This window comes from Oncorhynchus mykiss, chromosome 30, assembly GCF_057628025.1.
Source record: "Oncorhynchus mykiss isolate SJ-2025 chromosome 30, ASM5762802v1, whole genome shotgun sequence".
NCBI lineage: Eukaryota > Metazoa > Chordata > Actinopteri > Salmoniformes > Salmonidae > Oncorhynchus > Oncorhynchus mykiss.
In genome coordinates, this window is record NC_143051.1 from 16797501 (window position 1) to 16820721 (window position 23221).

Sequence of the window (23221 nt, forward strand, 5' to 3'; positions counted from 1 at the left end):
TTCACACTGCCTTCACCCACCTGGACAATAGATGAAATAACTACATGAGAATGCTGTTAAGACTACAGCTCAGTGTTCAACACATTAAATACTCTTCAAATTCATCAAGCTGGGGACCCTGGGACTGAACCCCTCCCTCTGCAACTGGATCCTTGGCCTCCCCCAGGTGGTAAGGATGAGTAACAACACCCCTGTCATTCTGATCCTCAATACGGGGGCCCCTCAGGGGTGTGTGCTTAGTCTCTTCTTGTACTCTCTGTTCATTCATGACTGCGTGGCCAAGCACGACTCCAACACCATCATCAACTTTTCTGACGACACAACGGTGGTAGGCCTGATCACCAACGGCGACGAGACAGCCTACAGAGACTTACCAGTGTGGTGCCAGGACAACAACCTCTCCCTCAATGTCAGAAAGGCCAAGGAGCTGATTGTGGACTATAGGAGAAAGAGGGGAGAGTCACATTGACAGGTCTGTAGTGGAGCGGGTCGAGAGCTTCAAGTTCCTTGGTGTGGCAAATGCACCGCCCTCCACAGCAAAGTGCAACAGAGGATGGTGCCGACAGCCCAGTACATCACTGGGGCCAAGCTCCCTGCCATCCAGGACCTCTAAACCAGGCGGTGTCAGGGGAAGGCCTGAAAAATCACCAAAGACTCCAACCACCAAAGCCAGACTTCACTCTGCTACCATCTGGCAAACGGTACAGGACAGTTGGCTATCGGACCAACAGGCTCAGAGACCACTTCTAACCCCAAGACATAAGACTGCTAAATATCCAGACGGCTAAATAGTCAATTAATGTACAGTGACAACACACACACACACAGTTTTACACTCATCATTTGCTGCTACTACTCTGTTCTTTATTTTACTCTTATTATCTATCCTGATCCTGTCCCTTTACCCTGCCTTTATGTACATATCTACCTTAAATACCTTATTATTATATATCCTGATGTCTAGTCACTTTACTCTGCCTTTATGTACATATCTACCTTAAATACCTTATTATTATCTATCCTGATCCTGTCCCTTTACCCTGCCTTTATGTACATATCTACCTCAAGTACCTTATTATTATCTATCCTGATGTCTAGTTACTTTACCTTGCCTTTATGTACATATCTAAAGTACCTTATTATTATATATCCTGATGTCTAGTCCCTTTACCCTGCCTTTATGTACATATCTACCTTAAATACCTTATTATTATATATCCTGATCCTGTCCCTTTACCCTGCCTTTATGTACATATCTACCTTAAATACCTTATTATTATATATCCTGATGTCTAGTCACTTTACCTTGCCTTTATGTACATATCTACCTCAAATACCTTATTATTATCTATCCTGATGTCTAGTCCCTTTACTCTGCCTTTATGTACATATCTAAAGTACCTTATTATTATCTATCCTGATCCTGTCCCTTTACCCTGCCTTTATGTACATATCTACCTTAAATATCTTATTATTATCTATCCTGATCCTGTCCCTTTACCCTGCCTTTATGTACATATCTACCTTAAATACCTTATTATTATATATCCTGATGTCTAGTCCCTTTACTCTGCCTTTATGTACATATCTACCTTAAATACCTTATTATTATCATCTATCCTGATCCTGTCCCTTTACCCTGCCTTTATGTACATATCTACCTTAAATACCTTATTATTATCATCTATCCTGATCCTGTCCCTTTACCCTGCCTTTATGTACATATCTACCATAAATACCTTATTATTATCTATCCTGATGTCTAGTCACTTTACCCTGCCTTTATGTACATATCTACCTCAAATACCTTATTATTATCTATCCTGATGCCTAGTCACTTTACCCTGCCTTTATGTACATATCTACCTTAAATACCTTATTATTATCTATCCTGATGTCTAGTCCCTTTACCCTGCCTTCATGTACATATCTACCTTAAATACCTTATTATTATCTATCCTGATGTCTAGTCACTTTACCCTGCCTTTATGTACATATCTACCTTAAATACCTTATTATTATCTATCCTGATCCTGTCACTTAACCCTGCCTTTATGTACATATCTACCTCAAGTACCTTATTATTATCTATCCTGATCCTGTCCCTTTACCCTGCCTTTATGTACATATCTACCTTAAATACCTTATTATTATCTATCCTGATCCTGTCCCTTTACCCTGCCTTTATGTACATATCTACCTCAAGTACCTTATTATTATCTATCCTGATGTCTAGTCCCTTTACCCTGCCTTCATGTACATATCTACCTCAAGTACCTTATTATTATCTATCCTGATCCTGTCCCTTTACCCTGCCTTTATGTACATATCTACCTCAAGTACCTTATTATTATCTATCCTGATCCTGTCCCTTTACCCTGCCTTCATGTACATATCTACCTTAAATACCTTATTATTATCTATCCTGATGTCTAGTCCCTTTACTCTGCCTTTATGTACATATCTACCTTAAATACCTTATTATTATCTATCCTGATGTCTAGTCACTTTACCCTGCCTTTATGTACATATCTACCTCAAATACCTTATTATTATCTATCCTGATCCTGTCCCTTTACTCTGCCTTTATGTACATATCTACCTCAAATACCTTATTATTATCTATCCTGATGTCTAGTCACTTTACCTTGCCTTTATGTACATATCTAAAGTACCTTATTATTATCTATCCTGATCCTGTCCCTTTACCCTGCCTTTATGTACATATCTACCTCAAATACCTTATTATTATCTATCCTGATGCCTAGTCACTTTACCCTGCCTTTATGTACATATCTACCTTAAATACCTTATTATTATCTATCCTGATCCTGTCCCTTTACCCTGCCTTTATGTACATATCTACCTTAAATACCTTATTATTATATATCCTGATGTCTAGTCCCTTTACCCTGCCTTTATGTACATATCTACCTTAAATACCTTATTATTATCTATCCTGATGCCTAGTCACTTTACCCTGCCTTTATGTACATATCTACCTTAAATACCTTATTATTATCTATCCTGATCCTGTCCCTTTACCCTGCCTTTATGTACATATCTACCTCAAATACCTTATTATTATCTATCCTGATGTCTAGTCACTTTACCCTGCCTTTATGTACATATCTACCTTAAATACCTTATTATTATCTATCCTGATCCTGTCCCTTTACCCTGCCTTTATGTACATATCTACCTCAAATACCTTATTATTATCTATCCTGACGTCTAGTCACTTTACCCTGCCTTTATGTACATATCTATCTTAAATACCTTATTATTATCTATCCTGATCCTGTCCCTTTACCCTGCCTTTATGTACATATCTACCTTAAATACCTTATTATTATCTATCCTGATCCTGTCCCTTTACCCTGCCTTTATGTACATATCTACCTTAAATACCTTATTATTATCTATCCTGATGCCTAGTCCCTTTACCCTACCTTTATGTACATATCTACCTCAAGTACCTTATTATTATCTATCCTGATCCTGTCACTTTACCCTGCCTTTATGTACATATCTACCTCAAATACCTTATTATTATTATTATCTATCCTGATGTCTAGTCACTTTACCCTGCCTTCATGTACATATCTACCTCAAGTACCTTATTATTATCTATCCTGGTGTCTAGTCCCTTTACCCTGCCTTTATGTACATATCTACCTCAAATACCTTATTATTATCTATCCTGATGTCTAGTCCCTTTACTCTGCCTTTATGTACATATCTATCTTAAATACCTTATTATTATCTATCCTGATGTCTAGTCACTTTACCCTGCCTTTATGTACATATCTACCTCAAATACCTTACTATTATCTATCCTGATCCTGTCCCTTTACTCTGCCTTTATGTACATATCTACCTTAAATACCTTATTACTATCTATCCTGATGCCTAGTCACTTTACCCTGCCTTTATGTACATATCTACCTCAAATACCTTATTATTATCTATCATGATGCCTAGTCACTTTACCCTGCCTTTATGTACATATCTACCTCAAGTACCTTATCTATCCTGATGTCTAGTCACTTTACCCTGCCTTTATGTACATATCTACCTTAAATACCTTATTATTATATATCCTGATGTCTAGTCACTTTACCCTGCCTTTATGTACATATCTACCTTAAATACCTTATTATTATCTATCCTGATGCCTAGTCACTTTACCTTGCCTTTATGTACATATCTACCTCAAATACCTTATTATTATCTATCCTGATGTCTAGTCACTTTACCCTACCTTTATGTACATATCTAAAGTACCTTATTATTATCTATCCTGATCCTGTCCCTTTACTCTGCCTTTATGTACATATCTACCTTAAATACCTTATTTTATATATCCTGATGTCTAGTCCCTTTACCTTGCCTTTATGTACATATCTAAAGTACCTTATTATTATCTATCCTGATCCTGTCCCTTTACCCTGCCTTTATGTACATATCTACCTTAAATACCTTATTATTATATATCCTGATGTCTAGTCCCTTTACCCTGCCTTCATGTACATATCTACCTTAAGTACCTTATTATTATCTATCCTGATCCTGTCCCTTTACCCTGCCTTTATGTACATATCTACCTTAAATACCTTATTATTATATATCCTGATGTCTAGTCACTTTACCCTGCCTTTATGTACATATCTACCTCAAATACCTTATTATTATCTATCCTGATCCTGTGCCTTTACCCTGCCTTTATGTACATATCTACCTTAAATACCTTATTATTATATATCCTGATGTCTAGTCACTTTACCCTGCCTTTATGTACATATCTACCTCAAATACCTTATTATTATCTATCCTGATCCTGTGCCTTTACCCTGCCTTTATGTACATATCTACCTTAAATACCTTATTATTATATATCCTGATGTCTAGTCCCTTTACCCTGCCTTTATGTACATATCTACCTTAAATACCTTATTATTATCTATCCTGATGTCTAGTCCCTTTACTCTGCCTTTATGTACATATCTACCTCAAATACCTTATTATTATCTATCCTGATGTCTAGTCACTTTACCTTGCCTTTATGTACATATCTACCTCAAATACCTTATTATTATCTATCCTGATCCTGTCCCTTTACCCTGCCTTTATGTACATATCTACCTTAAATACCTTATTATTATCTATCCTGATGCCTAGTCACTTTACTCTGCCTTTATGTACATATCTACCTCAAATACCTTATTATTATCTATCCTGATCCTGTACCTTTACCCTGCCTTTATGTACATATCTACCTCAAATACCTTATTATTATCTATCCTGATCCTGTCCCTTTACCCTGCCTTTATGTACATATCTACCTTAAATACCTTATTATTATCTATCCTGATGTCTAGTCCCTTTACCCTGCCTTTATGTACATATCTACCTTAAATACCTTATTATTATCTATCCTGATGCCTAGTCCCTTTACCCTGCCTTTATGTACATATCTACCTCAAGTACCTTATTATTATCTATCCTGATGTCTAGTCACTTTACTCTGCCTTTATGTACATATCTACCTCAAGTACCTTATTATTATATATCCTGATGTCTAGTCCCTTTACTCTGCCTTTATGTACATATCTACCTCAAATACCTTATCTATCCTGATGCCTAGTCCCTTTACCCTGCCTTTATGTACATATCTACCTCAAGTACCTTATTATTATCTATCCTGATGTCTAGTCCCTTTACTCTGCCTTTATGTACATATCTACCTCAAATACCTTATTATTATCTATCCTGATGCCTAGTCCCTTTACCCTGCCTTTATGTACATATCTACCTCAAGTACCTTATTATTATCTATCCTGATCCTGTCCATTTACCCTGCCTTTATGTACATATCTACCTTAAATACCTTATTATTATCTACCCTGATGACTAGTCACTTTACCCTGCCTTTATGTACATATCTACCTCAAATACCTTATTATTATCTATCCTGATGCCTAGTCCCTTTACCCTGCCTTTATGTACATATCTACCTTAAATACCTTATTATTATCTATCCTGATCCTGTCCCTTTACCCTGCCTTTATGTACATATCTACCTTAAATACCTTATTATTATCTATCCTGATCCTGTCCCTTTACCCTGCCTTTATGTACATATCTACCTTAAATACCTTATGATTATCTATCCTGATGCCTAGTCCCTTTACCCTGCCTTTATGTACATATCTACCTCAAGTACCTTATTATTATCTATCCTGATGTCTAGTCCCTTTACTCTGCCTTTATGTACATATCTACCTCAAATACCTTATTATTATCTATCCTGATGCCTAGTCCCTTTACCCTGCCTTTATGTACATATCTACCTCAAGTACCTTATTATTATCTATCCTGATCCTGTCCCTTTACCCTGCCTTTATGTACATATCTACCTTAAATACCTTATTATTATCTACCCTGATGACTAGTCACTTTACCCTGCCTTTATGTACATATCTACCTCAAATACCTTATTATTATCTATCCTGATGTCTAGTCACTTTACCCTGCCTTTATGTACATATCTACCTTAAATACCTTATTATTATCTATCCTGATGCAGTCACTTTACCCTGCCTTTATGTACATATCTACCTTAAATACCTCATTATTATCTATCCTGATGTCTAGTCACTTTACCCTGCCTTTATGTACATATCTACCTCAAATACCTTATTATTATCTATCCTGATGCCTAGTCACTTTACCTTCATGTACATATCTACCTTAAATACCTTATTATTATCTATCCTGATGCGTAGTCACTTTACCCTGCCTTTATGTACATATCTACCTTAAATACCTTATTATTATCTATCCTGATCCTGTCCCTTTACCCTGCCTTTATGTACATATCTACCTCAAATACCTTATTATTATCTATCCTGATGCGTAGTCACTTTACCCTGCCTTTATGTACATATCTACCTTAAATACCTTATTATTATCTATCCTGATCCTGTCCCTTTACCCTGCCTTTATGTACATATCTACCTCAAATACCTTATTATTATCTATCCTGATGCGTAGTCACTTTACCCTGCCTTTATGTACATATCTACCTTAAATACCTTATTATTATCTATCCTGATCCTGTCCCTTTACCCTGCCTTTATGTACATATCTACCTCAAATACCTTATTATTATCTATCCTGATGCGTAGTCACTTTACTCTGCCTTTATGTACATATCTACCTTAAATACCTTATTATTATCTATCCTGATGCCTAGTCCCTTTACCCTGCCTTTATGTACATATCTACCTTAAATACCTTATTATTATCTATCCTGATCCTGTCCCTTTATCCTGCCTTTATGTACATATCTACCTTAAATACCTTATTATTATCTATCCTGATGCCTAGTCACTTTACCCTGCCTTTATGTACATATCCACCTCATGTACCTCTGCACATTGATCTGATACTGGTACTCCCTGTATATACTGTAGCACCATTCTTGTGTATTTTATTCCCCATGTTACCATTTGACTTTCCATTTTTCTGACTATTTTTTAACTCTGCATCGTGGAGAAGAGCTCGTAAGCAAGTATTTCACGATTAAGTGACAAATACAATTTTATTGGAGTTATATTGAAGGATAAAAACATGTTTATATGGAGCGTGCTACTGTATGTCCCTCTCCATACATCCACCTACAAAAACCCTATGAATGATCCTTCTCTACAGTACACAGACCTTTAGAACGATCCTTCTCTACAGTACACAGACCCTTAGAATGATCCTTCTCTACAGTACACAGACCCTTAGAATGATCCTTCTCTACAGTACACAGACCTTTAGAATGATCCTTCTCTACAGTACACAGACCTTTAGAATGATCCTTCTCTACAGTACACAGACCTTTAGAACGATCCTTCTCTACAGTACACAGACCCTTAGAATCATCCTTCTCTACAGTACACAGACCTTCAGAATGATCCTTCTCTACAGTACACAGACCCTTAGAATCATCCTTCTCTACAGTACACAGACCTTTAGAATGATCCTTCTCTACAGTACACAGACCCTTAGAATGATCCTTCTCTACAGTACACAGACCTTTAGAATGATCCTTCTCTACAGTACACAGACCCTTAGAATGATCCTTCTCTACAGTACACAGACCTTTAGAATGACCCTTCTCTACAGTACACAGACCCTTAGAATGATCCTTCTCTACAGTACACAGACCTTTAGAACAATTCTTCTCTACAGTACACAGACCTTTAGAATGATCCTTCTCTACAGTACACAGACCTTTAGAATGATCCTTCTCTACAGTACACAGACCTTTAGAACGATCCTTCTCTACAGTACACAGACCTTTAGAACGATCCTTCTCTACAGTACACAGACCTTTAGAACAATCCTTCTCTACAGTACACAGACCTTTAGAATGATCCTTCTCTACAGTACACAGACCCTTAGAATGATCCTTCTCTACAGTACACAGACCTTTAGAATGATCCTTCTCTACAGTACACAGACCTTTAGAATGATCCTTCTCTACAGTACACAGACCTTTAGAACGATCCTTCTCTACAGTACACAGACCCTTAGAATGATCCTTCTCTACAGTACACAGACCTTTAGAATGATCCTTCTCTACAGTACACAGACCCTTAGAATGATCCTTCTCTACAGTACACAGACCTTTAGAATGACCCTTCTCTACAGTACACAGACCCTTAGAATGATCCTTCTCTACAGTACACAGACCTTTAGAACAATTCTTCTCTACAGTACACAGACCTTTAGAATGATCCTTCTCTACAGTACACAGACCTTTAGAATGATCCTTCTCTACAGTACACAGACCTTTAGAACGATCCTTCTCTACAGTACACAGACCTTTAGAACGATCCTTCTCTACAGTACACAGACCTTTAGAACAATCCTTCTCTACAGTACACAGACCTTTAGAATGATCCTTCTCTACAGTACACAGACCCTTAGAATGATCCTTCTCTACAGTACACAGACCCTTAGAATGATCCTTCTCTACAGTACACAGACCTTTAGAATGATCCTTCTCTACAGTACACAGACCTTTAGAATGATCCTTCTCTACAGTACACAGACCTTTAGAACGATCCTTCTCTACAGTACACAGACCCTTAGAATCATCCTTCTCTACAGTACACAGACCTTTAGAATGATCCTTCTCTACAGTACACAGACCCTTAGAATCATCCTTCTCTACAGTACACAGACCTTTAGAATGATCCTTCTCTACAGTACACAGACCCTTAGAATGATCCTTCTCTACAGTACACAGACCTTTAGAATGATCCTTCTCTACAGTACACAGACCCTTAGAATGATCCTTCTCTACAGTACACAGACCTTTAGAATGACCCTTCTCTACAGTACACAGACCCTTAGAATGATCCTTCTCTACAGTACACAGACCTTTAGAACAATTCTTCTCTACAGTACACAGACCTTTAGAATGATCCTTCTCTACAGTACACAGACCTTTAGAATGATCCTTCTCTACAGTACACAGACCTTTAGAACGATCCTTCTCTACAGTACACAGACCTTTAGAACGATCCTTCTCTACAGTACACAGACCTTTAGAACAATCCTTCTCTACAGTACACAGACCTTTAGAATGATCCTTCTCTACAGTACACAGACCCTTAGAATGATCCTTCTCTACAGTACACAGACCTTTAGAATGATCCGTCTCTACAGTACACAGACCCTTAGAATGGGGACAGGACAGAGTTTGGGAAACCCTGTTCTAAGGTATGCAATGACTGACACGACGAAGAGGAACTGATGACGAATTTCAAAATCACACCTTCTGCATTCTACTACTACAATGTTCAAGAGTAAGTTAAAAGCCAGACTGAGTTCCTCAATTTATTATTACAATAATAATTACACACAAACGCACATACTTCCTATTCTATACATTGTTGAATAATAGTGAAGACATCAAAACTATGGAATCATGAAGTAACCAAAAAAAGTGTTAAATAAATAAAAATATATTTTATATTTGAGATTCTTCATATAGCAACCCTTTGCCTTGATGACAGCTTTGCACACTCTTGGCATTCTCTAAACCAGCTTCATGAGATAGTCACCTGGAATGCATTTCAATTAACAGGTGTGCCTTGTTAAAAGTTCATTTGTGGAATTTCTTTCCTTCTTAATGCATTTGAGCCAATCAGTTGTGTTGTGACAAGGTAAGGTTGTATACAGAAGACAGCCCTATTTGGTAAAAGACCAAGTCCATATTTTGGCAAGAGAAATAAGCAAAGAGAAATGACAGTCCATCATTACTTTTGGCCAGTAGTGTGTATTTTTATTTTTTTTGGAAGGGGGGGACCACCGCAGAGGCCCACAGTTTTGGAACCTCTGTGAACCTTCTCTACGGTATACTGCCTACTTCAGATGGACTAGCAGGGCTTTGCTTGGTTTCAAGTCTCAAACATCATTCCAGATCTACAGTACCAGGAGGTCTCCACAGTCTGTTCACTGCTTATCTATGTTGGCTTTCATTCTGACAATCCATTTAGGTTGGTATTGCTATAGGCACTACCCAGACTTTGACAACACATACCTGTGGTGTAGCTTGTATAAAGCTAACATTCCCCCTCATTTTGTTTTGTAAATCCGACCGCAGCACGTGTGGAAACACACACTGACACAGACCCACCCACTGACAATGATAATTGGCCTTGGGACGGCTCATGTGGCATCATTTAATCATCTATATTTACACCGCCGTAATTCAACCGACGGTCTGCAGAACAGGCCCAGAGTTTTGGCCTTGGCTCGGTGCTGGGCGGAGTTCTTTTGAAGTGCTTGCTGAATCAGGCTGGCCAACCCTGCTGAAGAAAACTACTATTATTTTTGGGCTCCGTCTGAGTGGAGGCGTCATGATTTGTTGTGTGAACAGTTGACTTTGGAGATGCTGCCTGAAGAATTATTGGGGCGAGCCGTTTGAAAGCCATCTGTCATGCTTGTTGCTGGAACGGCTGGAGCATTGGAGCGGCTGTCCATCCCTGGCTCATGCCACGGACCTTGGCCCACACCTGGGGATAGGGGAGGGACGTCTGCACTACTCTCCTCACTACTCACGCTGCAGTGGACCCATCACTGAGCCAGGTGGAACGCCAAACCAGAAAGAAAAATGGAGTCTCAGTTTCACCACCGGCTATGGGGCTACAGTACGAACACTAAAGGCAACTGAGGACTAAGGGGGAAAAAAACAAACTCCTCAATTTGTTGGTTGAAACTACTTTCGAGGAACCAGTCTCAGGCCTTGGTAAAAAAAAGTTTCCAAGAAAGCCTTGGAGTGTAAGAAGTTCTTCCACTCCACAACAAAAACTAAACAACATTTAGGGCTTCATAATTACCTAATCACCCTTTTGACAAAGGAAGTTTAGTATGAGGAAGAAATGTGATCTTTTAGCGTCTCTGAAACCCTCTTAGAGGCCCTGAAACTATTCTCCTCCGTATTCCGCCCGTGGGGAATTAAAAAATGTGTGGGGACGCCCGGTAGCTTGGCAATTAATGTCAAGTGTATCTCGCCACTAGTTCCTTCATCCGCTGGTAATATCATAAATTCACTTATCACTAGATGAATGTCATAAGGAATTAGAGCTATCATTTGCCCTGTGAGACACAGCCCACCATCATCACTGGCAGTTCCTCCTCTGAAAGCAGAGGATGGATCTGCTTACCCTTTAGGGTGATATTATCTCACTGTTTATTACCAAATACCCAGATTCCATTCTGCCTGATGAACCTTCCAGGAATCCCACAGAGCCAGAGCCTATTTGCTGCTCTGTTGGAGAGGGAGAATTTAAATCAGCTGGATTTTAAAAAAGAGAACGGAATACGCTGTTATTTTAATGAGGAGGATAGGGAGAAAGAACAAAGCATTTAAATCACTGAAATGCAAATCAGCTTCTCACCACAACTGTAGCAGTGAGTCATTCAACAGAACTCTGGGTTAACTTTAGGACAACAGTCTCTCAGAGGTGTTGAGTCACAGGTCCTAGAGGACTAGCTGCCCTGTATCAGGGCTGTTTGTACTCTATGACCTAGTGAATGGCTATCAATATGTATGACAAACTAGCAAAACTCTCAACTCATCATTTAGACGGACAGTGTGTGTGTGTGTGTGTGTGTACACTGCAGACTGGCTCATCTATTTCAATGCAACCTGTTATATCCTTACTATTTCTACAACCACCAACAATTCTACTTACTTCCACCATAACAAAACCCTTCTCCTCCATAAATGACTGTTACGACGACAGCACTAGAATTCAAATCCTCCTTCCCAGTGCTCCTACAGTTAGCCCCTCTGACCTGGGGTCCATTGTCAGCGTGACGGCAGCTAAATGAACTCCACATCAAACCTCATAATCACCATACACTGAGACTACCCCCTGGGCGACCATATTCAAACTGAGACTACCCCCTGGGCGACCATATTCAAACTGAGACTACCTCCTGGGCGACCATATTCAAACTGAGACTACCCCCTGGGCGACCATATTCAAACTGAGACTACCCCCTGGGCGACCATATTCAAACTGAGACTACCCCCTGGGCGACCATATTCAAACTGAGACTACCCCTTGGGCGACCATATTCAAACTGAGACTACCCCCTGGGCGACCATATTCAAACTGAGACTACCCCCTGGGCGACCATATTCAAACTGAGACTACCCCCTGGGCGACCATATTCAAACTGAGACTACCCCCTGGGCGACCATATTCAAACTGAGACTACCCCCTGGGCGACCATATTCAAACTGAGACTACCCCCTGGGCGACCATATTCAAACTGAGACTACCCCCTGGGCGACCATATTCAAACTGAGACTACCCCCTGGGCGACCATATTCAAACTGAGACTACCCCCTGGGCGACCATATTCAAACTGAGACTACCCCCTGGGCGACCATATTCAAACTGAGACTACCCCCTGGGCGACCATATTCAAACTGAGACTACCCCCTGGGCGACCATATTCAAACCGAAAGCGAGGGGACAGCAGGCGGAAGGCAAATGTAGTCTCTAATGCAGTAACTCAGCACTGAGGAGGCGTGGTGAGACAGTTAATCTGTGCCCCCCGAGAGGAGCCGTGCCAGGCCGTGAAGCTGGCGGTGCCAAGCCTCAGTGTGGCGAAGCGCAACCCCACCACATGCTTAAGTTAACCACCGAGCTGTCAGACGAAGGAAAGAGATGTGTGAGTGAGATGAGAATCGAAAAATGCGTGTGTGTGTGTGTCTGTGTCTGTGTATGTGTCTTCGAGTTTATGCATGTTCTGTGGTCTGTGTGTTTGTGCGTGCTCGTACACTCGTGAGCGAGCTGGGATTTGGAGAGCTCAGCACGCCATTGGCTGCCACATTCCTGGGGCCCATAGGGATGTCTCTCCAGGTCTCTAAGGAGGAGAAATAACCTTGGATAGACCTGATTCCTGTCACCGCCACAACCTCCAACCAGCCCCAGAGCCCCCATTCACCAACACTGAATATCAATACCACCCCCCTCCCTGTTGATTCAACCCTGGTACTGAGCTGACAGGTAACAGTCTAACCTTCAAACCTTTATGTGCTGGTTTGCTGGACACAAAAAATAAACCTAATCCAGGACTAATCTGTGTCTGAGAAAACACATCTAACCCTGGTAAAGACATAAAAAGGTGTATGTTTGAAGAGGCTGATTCAATCACCTGATATGGTGGTTAACAAACCTTTCACAATTTTCGGCACAACACACACGGCTGCTGTTTACTCTGTCGGCAGCACATATAAAGTGTGTCCAAAGTCAGCTCAGTAGGTTGGTTAAGGAGCTGGACAGCATCATCACAGAGGGATAATCGCTGTGAGACAGACTCGAGAGACACGAGAGAAAGACACGAGAGAGAGAGACACGAGAGAGAGACAGACAGGGGGGATGGGGAGGGGGGTGTTAGCCGCATCCCAGCCTTGCTGGAAGGCGTAATGGGTGGCTGGGGACTGGGGTCAATCAAATTGAGCTCCATAAAGTGTCAGTGGAACAGCATGGTTGAATTTGTGGCCTGGTGCTCAGACTGGCAGTTTGGAAATTTGACCATCGTTTTACCAGGGAGTCATGGCTTTGGAAACGCTGTGTAGAACAAGGAGGAGGGATGGAGGGATAGAGGGGATGGTATGGTAGCAAGGCCTAGGGCCAGGTTTCTGGACCCAGATTAAGCCGACTCCCGTACTAAAAAGCATGCGCAATGGAGTGCTTTTCAGTCGAGGAACAGGCATAGTCTTGAGTCTGGGGAAAAACTTCTCTAGAGCCTAGTGTATGTACAGAACATTAAGAGTTTTGCAAAAGGTGGTTTAGAAAGAAGTGATGAAATGGAGAGAAGGAGAGAAACAGAGGGGGCAGACTTAGTTCTCCTGAGAGGCTGGTGGGAGAGCAGCCAGTCTGGTGTTTTAAACATGGAGATTGAGATGGATCCCAACGGGCTGACTGCCATTCATATTGGCATCAAAGTCATTATGAGAGAAGGGATTTTTAAATAAAATCATGTCAAGGCAGCAAATGAGAGCTAAACCACAAGGATTTCTCTGCAAATTGAAATATGACGCATAATTAACTTTATAATGCGTTTACAAATGAGGTCTCCCCCTCTAGGTGTGAGCACACGTGTGTTTATCCACGTGTGTGTGTGTGTGTGTGTGTGTGTGTGTGTGTTTATAAATCTCAATGTCCCTTTTTGTAATTATGCCAGGGGAGATTGTAAATGAACGATAATAAAGTCTAAATACTATCACTGTAAATTAATGCACACTGCTTATGCAAACCCTGACCTTGATTCTTAATTATCACAAAGTTGGTACACAGTACACATGCAAACGTTATTAGTAATTTAATAAAAGGATTAAAGTAGAGAGGGGGAGAGAGCGAGAGAGACCGAGGGAGAGAGCGAGAGAGACAGGGGGAGAGAGAGAGAGAGAGAGAGAGAGAGAGAGAGAGAGAGAAGGAGAGAGAGAGAGAGAGAGAGAGAGAAGGAGAGAGAGAGAGAGAGAGAGAGAGAGAGAGGGGGAAAGAGAGAGAGAGAGGGGGAAAGAGAGAGAGAGAGAGGGGGAAAGAGAGAGAGAGGGAAAGAGAGAGAGAGAGAGAGAGAGAGAGAGGGAGAGAGAGAACTTTTGGGGAAATAAAGCAGGGCATATCTAAAGCAATGAATGATTAATTGACCTAAACTAAAAATAACGTTAGATTTCCGGCGAAAGACTAAAAGCCTTTTCCAATATTTTTTAAAGTAAGAAAAAAGGAGTTGTATTGGAGAGAATGGAAATAGAATGAGTCGATATAGAGACCAGAGAACTCTGTGTTTCTGTCGCCCGCTGAAGCGAGGACGTTTTAAATAGCTCTTAATCAAGTGAACTGGGTTGTCAAACGGCAGTCAAGCATCAACCAGAGGAAGAGGCGAAGCGAGAGGGTTTACACAGCCCAAAATCTGCCCACGCTAAGCAGATCATTCATTACTAAGCAAGTGGAGAGTTTTTGTATGGGTGGGGGGCAAGTTTAGTGTCAAATTTAGTCAAGATAAAAATTATTTTCTATTTTGATACGTGAGGCTTATTTGATCTAATTGAAGTTAAGAAATTTGAGACGGTCTATGCTATGCCTAGCCTCATGAATATGCATCTCATTCTCCATTGAATACAGGCGGTTGGACGTCAACACCCATTCATTTAATATTTTTTACATTTATTATTCAAATAACGCAATGTATCCACCAACCCAAAAGAGAAGAATAGGTGGGAGCTTGGCAGCCCGCCTTTCTGCTCTGTGGACAATGAATCCCATTGTTAGGGCTGAGACTCAAGCATCTCGTCATTATATCCAGTCTCTCTGGTTGGACACAAAGTGATATAATTATGCTCTATCTGTGTAAAAGGCCTCACACCACTTTGGTCTCCCGAGAAGAGCGGATCTCCCACCCGGTCTCTCTCCCCCCTCCCCTGATCTGACATGTGTTTGTGCCCTGATGCGGTTTTCACAGCCCCTATCACCCATCTGTCTGTTCCTCTCGGCGCTCCATGTCCACGGTCATGTGATCAGCAGCCCTGACAGAGAGATCCCTCCTCTCCACTGTAAACAGACAACTGGGATGTACTGGACCATGTCTGTGTGTGCCAAAACATGTGTTCTCACAGACGTTTTTCAGGGCTGACTGTTTTCATCTGCTAACAGCAACAAGACTAGCTTCAGGGCTGGTAAACTAATCAGCTACAACAGATTAATATAATGACAATTCAATTGCATTTACTTAAATTTCCTTTCTGATCACCTTCTCTCACCCATAGTGTCTATAGCTAGGTTTACATCCAAGTGGCGACAAGGTTTAAGTGAATATTCTAATATCCAAATAATGAAAACATTTGAATTTTCCCACCAGTGGTAAGTTTCCACCAACGGACTTGTTGCGGATAAAAATCTGTGCGTGATGACGTAGTGCACACAACAAGTACTTTCAGCTCAAGTTTTCATGTACCAAAGAAATGTCAAGTTCAATATGTTTCCATCTCATTTTCAACTTTACTTTGGTCACAAAAACTGTTGCGTTAAATAGCAAATGTGCCTCTTCTGGTTTTGGCACCTGCGCTCTATAGCCAAAAGCTCGCTGATACAGTGTGGGTAGACTATTTCACTACGGGTAGACTGCTTCACTACGGGTAGACTGCTTCACTACGGGTAGACTGCTTCACTACGGGCAGACTGCTTCACTATGGGCAGACTGCTTCACTACGGGTAGACTATTTGACTACGGGTAGACTATTTCACTACCGGTAGACTATTTCACTACGGGTAGACTATTTCACTACTGATTTTACTACGGGTAGACTGTTTCACTACTGGTAGACTGCTTCACTACGGGTAGACTGCTTCACTACGGGTAGACTATTTGACTACAGGTAGACTATTTCACTACAGGTAGACTATTTCACTACAGGTAGACTGTTTTACTGCTGGTAGACTATTTCACTACAGGTAGACTATTTCACTACTGAATTTACTGCTGGTAGACTTTCACTACTGGCAGACTATTTCACTACGGGTAGACTATTTCACTACGGGTAGACTATTTAACTACTGAATTTACTGCTGGTAGACTATTTCACTACAGGTAGACTATTTTACGACAGGTAGACTATTTAACTACTGATTTCAATACAGGTAGACTGTTTCACTACTGGCAGACTATTTCACTACGGGTAGACTATTTCACTACGGGTAGACTATTTCACTACAGGTAGACTATTTCACTACAGGTAGACTATTTCACTACTTGTAGACTATTTCACTACTTGTAGACTATTTCACTACAGGTAGACTATTTCACTACTGAATTTACTACTGGTAGACTATTTCACGACAGGTAGACTATTTAACTACTGATTTCAATACAGGTAGACTTTCACTACTGGCAGACTATTTCACTACGGGTAGACTATTTCACTACGGGTAGACTATTTCACTACTGGCAGACTATTTCACTACAGGTAGACTATTTCACTACTGATTTCAATACAGGTAGACTGTTTCACTACTGGCAGACTATTTCACTACTGGTAGACTATTTCACTATGGGTAGACTATTTCACTACGGGTAGACTATTTCACTACGGGTAGACTATTTCACAACAGGTAGACTATTTTACTACTGATTTTAATACAGGTAGACTGTTTCACTACAGGTAGACTGTTTCACTACAGGTAGACTGTTTCACTACAGGTAGACTGTTTCACTACAGGTAGACTGTTTCACTAGTGATTTTACTACTGGTAGGCTATTTCACTACAGGTAGACTATTCCACTACTGGTAGACTATTTCACTACTGGTAGACTATTTCACTACTGGTAGACTATTTCACTACAGGTAGACTGTTTCACTAGTGATTTTACTACTGGTAGGCTATTTCACTACTGGTAGACTATTCCACTACTGGTAGACTATTTCACTACGGGTAGACTATTTCACTACAGGTAGACTATTTCACTACTGATTTCAATACAGGTAGACTGTTTCACTACTGGCAGACTATTTCACTACTGGTAGACTATTTCACTACGGGTAGACTATTTCACTATGGGTAGACTATTTCACTACGGGTAGACTATTTCACAACAGGTAGACTATTTTACTACTGATTTTAATACAGGTAGACTGTTTCACTACAGGTAGACTGTTTCACTAGTGATTTTACTACTGGTAGGCTATTTCACTACAGGTAGACTATTCCACTACTGGTAGACTATTTCACTACTGGTAGACTATTTCACTACTGGTAGACTATTTCACTACAGGTAGACTGTTTCACTAGTGATTTTACTACTGGTAGGCTATTTCACTACTGGTAGACTATTCCACTATGGGTAGACTATTTCACTACGGGTAGACTATTTCACTACGGGTAGACTATTTCACAACAGGTAGACTATTTTACTACTGATTTTAATACAGGTAGACTGTTTCACTACAGGTAGACTGTTTCACTACAGGTAGACTGTTTCACTAGTGATTTTATTACTGGTAGGCTATTTCACTACAGGTAGACTATTCCACTACTGGTAGACTATTTCACTACTGGTAGACTATTTCACTACTGGTAGACTATTTCACTACTGGTAGACTATTTCACTACAGGTAGACTGTTTCACTAGTGATTTTACTACTGGTAGGCTATTTCACTACTGGTAGACTATTCCACTACTGGTAGACTATTTCAATTCTGGTAGACTATTTCACTACAGGTAGACTGTTTCACTACAGGTAGACTGTTTCACTAGTGATTTTACTACTGGTAGGCTATTTCACTACAGGTAGACTATTCCACTACTGGTAGACTATTTCACAACTGGTAGACTATTTCACTACTGGTAGATTATTTCACTACGGGTAGACTATTTCACTACGGGTAGACTATTTCACTACGGGTAGACTATTTCACTACTTGTAGACTATTTCACTACAGGTAGACTATTTCACTACTGAATTTACTACTGGTAGACTATTTCATGACAGGTAGACTATTTAACTACTGATTTCAATACAGGTAGACTTTCACTACTGGCAGACTATTTCACTACGGGTAGACTATTTCACTACGGGTAGACTATTTCACTACTGGCAGACTATTTCACTACAGGTAGACTATTTCACTACTGATTTCAATACAGGTAGACTGTTTCACTACTGGCAGACTATTTCACTACTGGTAGACTATTTCACTACGGGTAGACTATTTCACAACGGGTAGACTATTTTACTACTGATTTTAATACAGGTAGACTGTTTCACTACAGGTAGACTGTTTCACTACAGGTAGACTGTTTCACTAGTGATTTTACTACTGGTAGGCTATTTCACTACAGGTAGACTATTCCACTACTGGTAGACTATTTCACTACTGGTAGACTATTTCACTACGGGTAGACTATTTCACTACGGGTAGACTATTTCACTACTGGCAGACTATTTCACTACAGGTAGACTATTTCACTACTAATTTCAATACAGGTAGACTGTTTCACTACTGGCAGACTATTTCACTACTGGTAGACTATTTCACTACGGGTAGACTATTTCACTACGGGTAGACTATTTCACTACGGGTAGACTATTTCACTATGGGTAGACTATTTCACTACGGGTAGACTATTTCACAACAGGTAGACTATTTTACTACTGATTTTAATACAGGTAGACTGTTTCACTACTGATTTTAATACAGGTAGACTGTTTCACTACAGGTAGACTGTTTCACTACAGGTAGACTGTTTCACTAGTGATTTTACTACTGGTAGGCTATTTCACTACTGGTAGACTATTCCACTACTGGTAGACTATTTCACTACTGGTAGACTATTTCACTACAGGTAGACTGTTTCACTACAGGTAGACTGTTTCACTAGTGATTTTACTACTGGTAGGCTATTTCACTACAGGTAGACTATTCCACTACTGGTAGACTATTTCACAACTGGTAGACTATTTCACTACTGGTAGACTATTTCACTACGGGTAGACTATTTCACTACGAGTAGACTATTTCACTACGGGTAGACTATTTCACTACTTGTAGACTATTTCACTACAGGTAGACTATTTCACTACAGGTAGACTATTTCACTACTGATTTTACTACTGGCAGACTAACAATACGGGTAGACTGTTTCACTACGGGTAGACTGTTTCACTAGTGATTTTACTACTGGTAGGCTATTTCACTACAGGTAGACTATTCCAATACTGGTAGACTATTTCACTACTGGTAGACTATTTCACTACAAGTAGACTATTTCACTACTTGTAGACTATTTCACTACTGATTTTACTACTGGTAGACTGTTTCACTACAGGTAGACTGTTTCACTACAGGTAGACTATTCCACTACTGGTAGACTATTTCACTACGGGTAGACTATTTGACTACGGAATTTACTACTGGTAGACTATTTCACTACAGGTAGACTTTCACAACAGGTAGACTGTTTCACTACTGATTTTAATACAGGTAGACTATTTCACTACTGATTTTAATACAGGTAGACTATTTCACTACGGGTAGACTATTTCACTACGGGTAGACTATTTCACTACTTGTAGACTATTTCACTACAGGTAGACTATTTCACTACTGATTTTACTACTGGCAGACTAACAATACGGGTAGACTGTTTCACTACGGGTAGACTGTTTCACTAGTGATTTTACTACTGGTAGGCTATTTCACTACAGGTAGACTATTCCAATACTGGTAGACTATTTCACTACTGGTAGACTATTTCACTACAGGTAGACTATTCCAATACTGGTAGACTATTTCACTACTGGTAGACTATTTCACTACAGGTAGACTATTTCACTACTTGTAGACTATTTCACTACTGATTTTACTACTGGTAGACTGTTTCACTACAGGTAGACTGTTTCACTACAGGTAGACTATTTCACTACAGGTAGACTATTTCACTACTGGTAGACTATTTCACTACGGGTAGACTATTTGACTACTGAATTTACTACTGGTAGACTATTTCACTACAGGTAGACTTTCACAACAGGTAGACTGTTTCACTACTGATTTTAATACAGGTAGACTATTTCACTACTGATTTTAATACAGGTAGACTATTTCACTACAGGTAGACTATTCCACTACTGGCAGACTATTTCACTATGGGTAGACTATTTCACTACGGGTAGACTATTTCACTACGGGTAGACTATTTCACTACTGATTTTACTACAGGGAGACTGTTTCACTACAGGGAGACTGTTTCACTACAGGGACACTGTTTCACTACAGGGAGACTGTTTCACTACAGGTAAACTGTTTCACTACAGGGAGACTGTTTCACTACAGGGAGGCTGTTTCACTACTGATTTTAACTACAGGTAGACTATTTCAACTACAGGTAGACTATTTTACTACAGGTAGACTATTTCACTACAGGTAAACTATTTTACTACTGATTTTAACTACAGGTAGACTATTTCACTACAGGGAGACTATTTTACTACTGATTTCAACTACAGGTAGACTATTTCACTACAGGGAGACAGTTTCACTACAGGGAGACAGTTTCACTACAGGGAGACAGTTTCACTACAGGGAGACAGTTTCACTACAGGGAGACAGTTTCACTACAGGTAGATTGTTTCACTAGTGATTTTACTACTGGTAGGCTATTTCACTACAGGTAGACTATTCCACTACTGGTAGACTATTTCACTACAGGTAGACTATTTCACTACAGGTAAACTATTTTACTACTGATTTCAACTACAGGTAGACTATTTCAACTACAGGTAGACTATTTTACTACTGATTTCAACTACAGGTAGACTATTTCAACTACAGGTAGACTATTTCAATACAGGGAGACAGTTTCACTACAGGGAGACAGTTTCACTACAGGGAGACAGTTTCACTACAGGGAGACAGTTTCACTACAGGGAGACAGTTTCACTACAGGGAGACAGTTTCACTACAGGTAAACCGTTTCACTACAGGTAAACCATTTCACTACAGGGAGACTATTTCACTACAGGTAGACCATTTCACTACAGGTAGACTATTGCACACACAGTAGTGCGACAAAGAGAGAGAGCAATACGTGGTGCACATATGTGACATAGAACGCCATTTTCGGGTACCACTTTTGGCTAATGAGCGCTACTTGAAGAACTACTGGCTAAAGGATACAAAAGTACCAGAGGATCTATTTAAAGTGAGAGAGAAACACTGAGTGAACAACTCTGAGCTACTTTAGAGCCGTGAGAGCTGCTTCAAAGATGTGTTCCTACGGGAGAAGAAGAAGATATGGAAAGATAGAAACACACAGCTCCACAACATAAAAGACAAAAATGGCCTCCACTGAGTTCTATTCGTCGTTAGAAGCAATGTGTGAAAAGCGTCTGGTTTATGTTGATAATCTTCTGGTCACTTCCTCTTTTTCAGATGCCTTTTATCACATACAATGAGCAGCATAAAGAGAAAAGCATAATTCATTTTTTCTGAGGAAGCTGTCAACACAAATGGTTCAGTTAAAGGTTGAATTGAAGCCTGGATTACATTGTACTTTATGTGAAATTGAGGCCGATATGGAGGCATAGACAGAGAAAGGAGGCCTGTAGCAGGAGACTCATCAGATCACTTACCTAAACAGCACACTCCCATGGCGTGGAAGCCGTGATAGGGCGAATATGTGTGTCTCTGTGTGTGTGTGTGTGTGTGTGTGTGTGTGTGTGTGTGTGTTGGGGGGGCTTAATGAGGGCCAATGCCATACGGGGTGAGCAGCAAGCACTCTTGCTCCATTTCTTCTTAGACCACACACACAGGCAGGGCCAGAATGGAGGGAGAGATTTAGAGAGTAAAAAGATGGGTTAGAGAGAAAAAAGGTGCACTAGAATAAGCGAGCGAAGAGGTGGAGAGAGATAGAGAGAGGAGGCAGGGCGAGGTAGAGAGAGAAAGCGAGAGGGGGGCGAGGTAGAGAGAGAGAAAGCGAGAGGGGGGCGAGAGAGAGAAAGCGAGAGGGGGGCGAGAGAGAAAGCGAGAGGGGGGCGAGAGATAGAAAGCGAGAGGGGGGCGAGAGAGAGAAAGCGAGAGGGGGGCGAGAGAGAGAAAGCGAGAGGGGGGCGAGGTAGAGAGAGAGAAAGCGAGAG

At 40.4% G+C, this 23221-nt stretch overlaps 1 protein-coding gene across 1 annotated transcript in view; it reads right to left on the bottom strand.

Moving 5' to 3' along the window:
* The window catches only part of vps50 (VPS50 EARP/GARPII complex subunit), a 222461-nt gene that overhangs the window by 55631 nt on the left and 143609 nt on the right, over positions 1 to 23221 (bottom strand). The window lies entirely within an intron of this gene.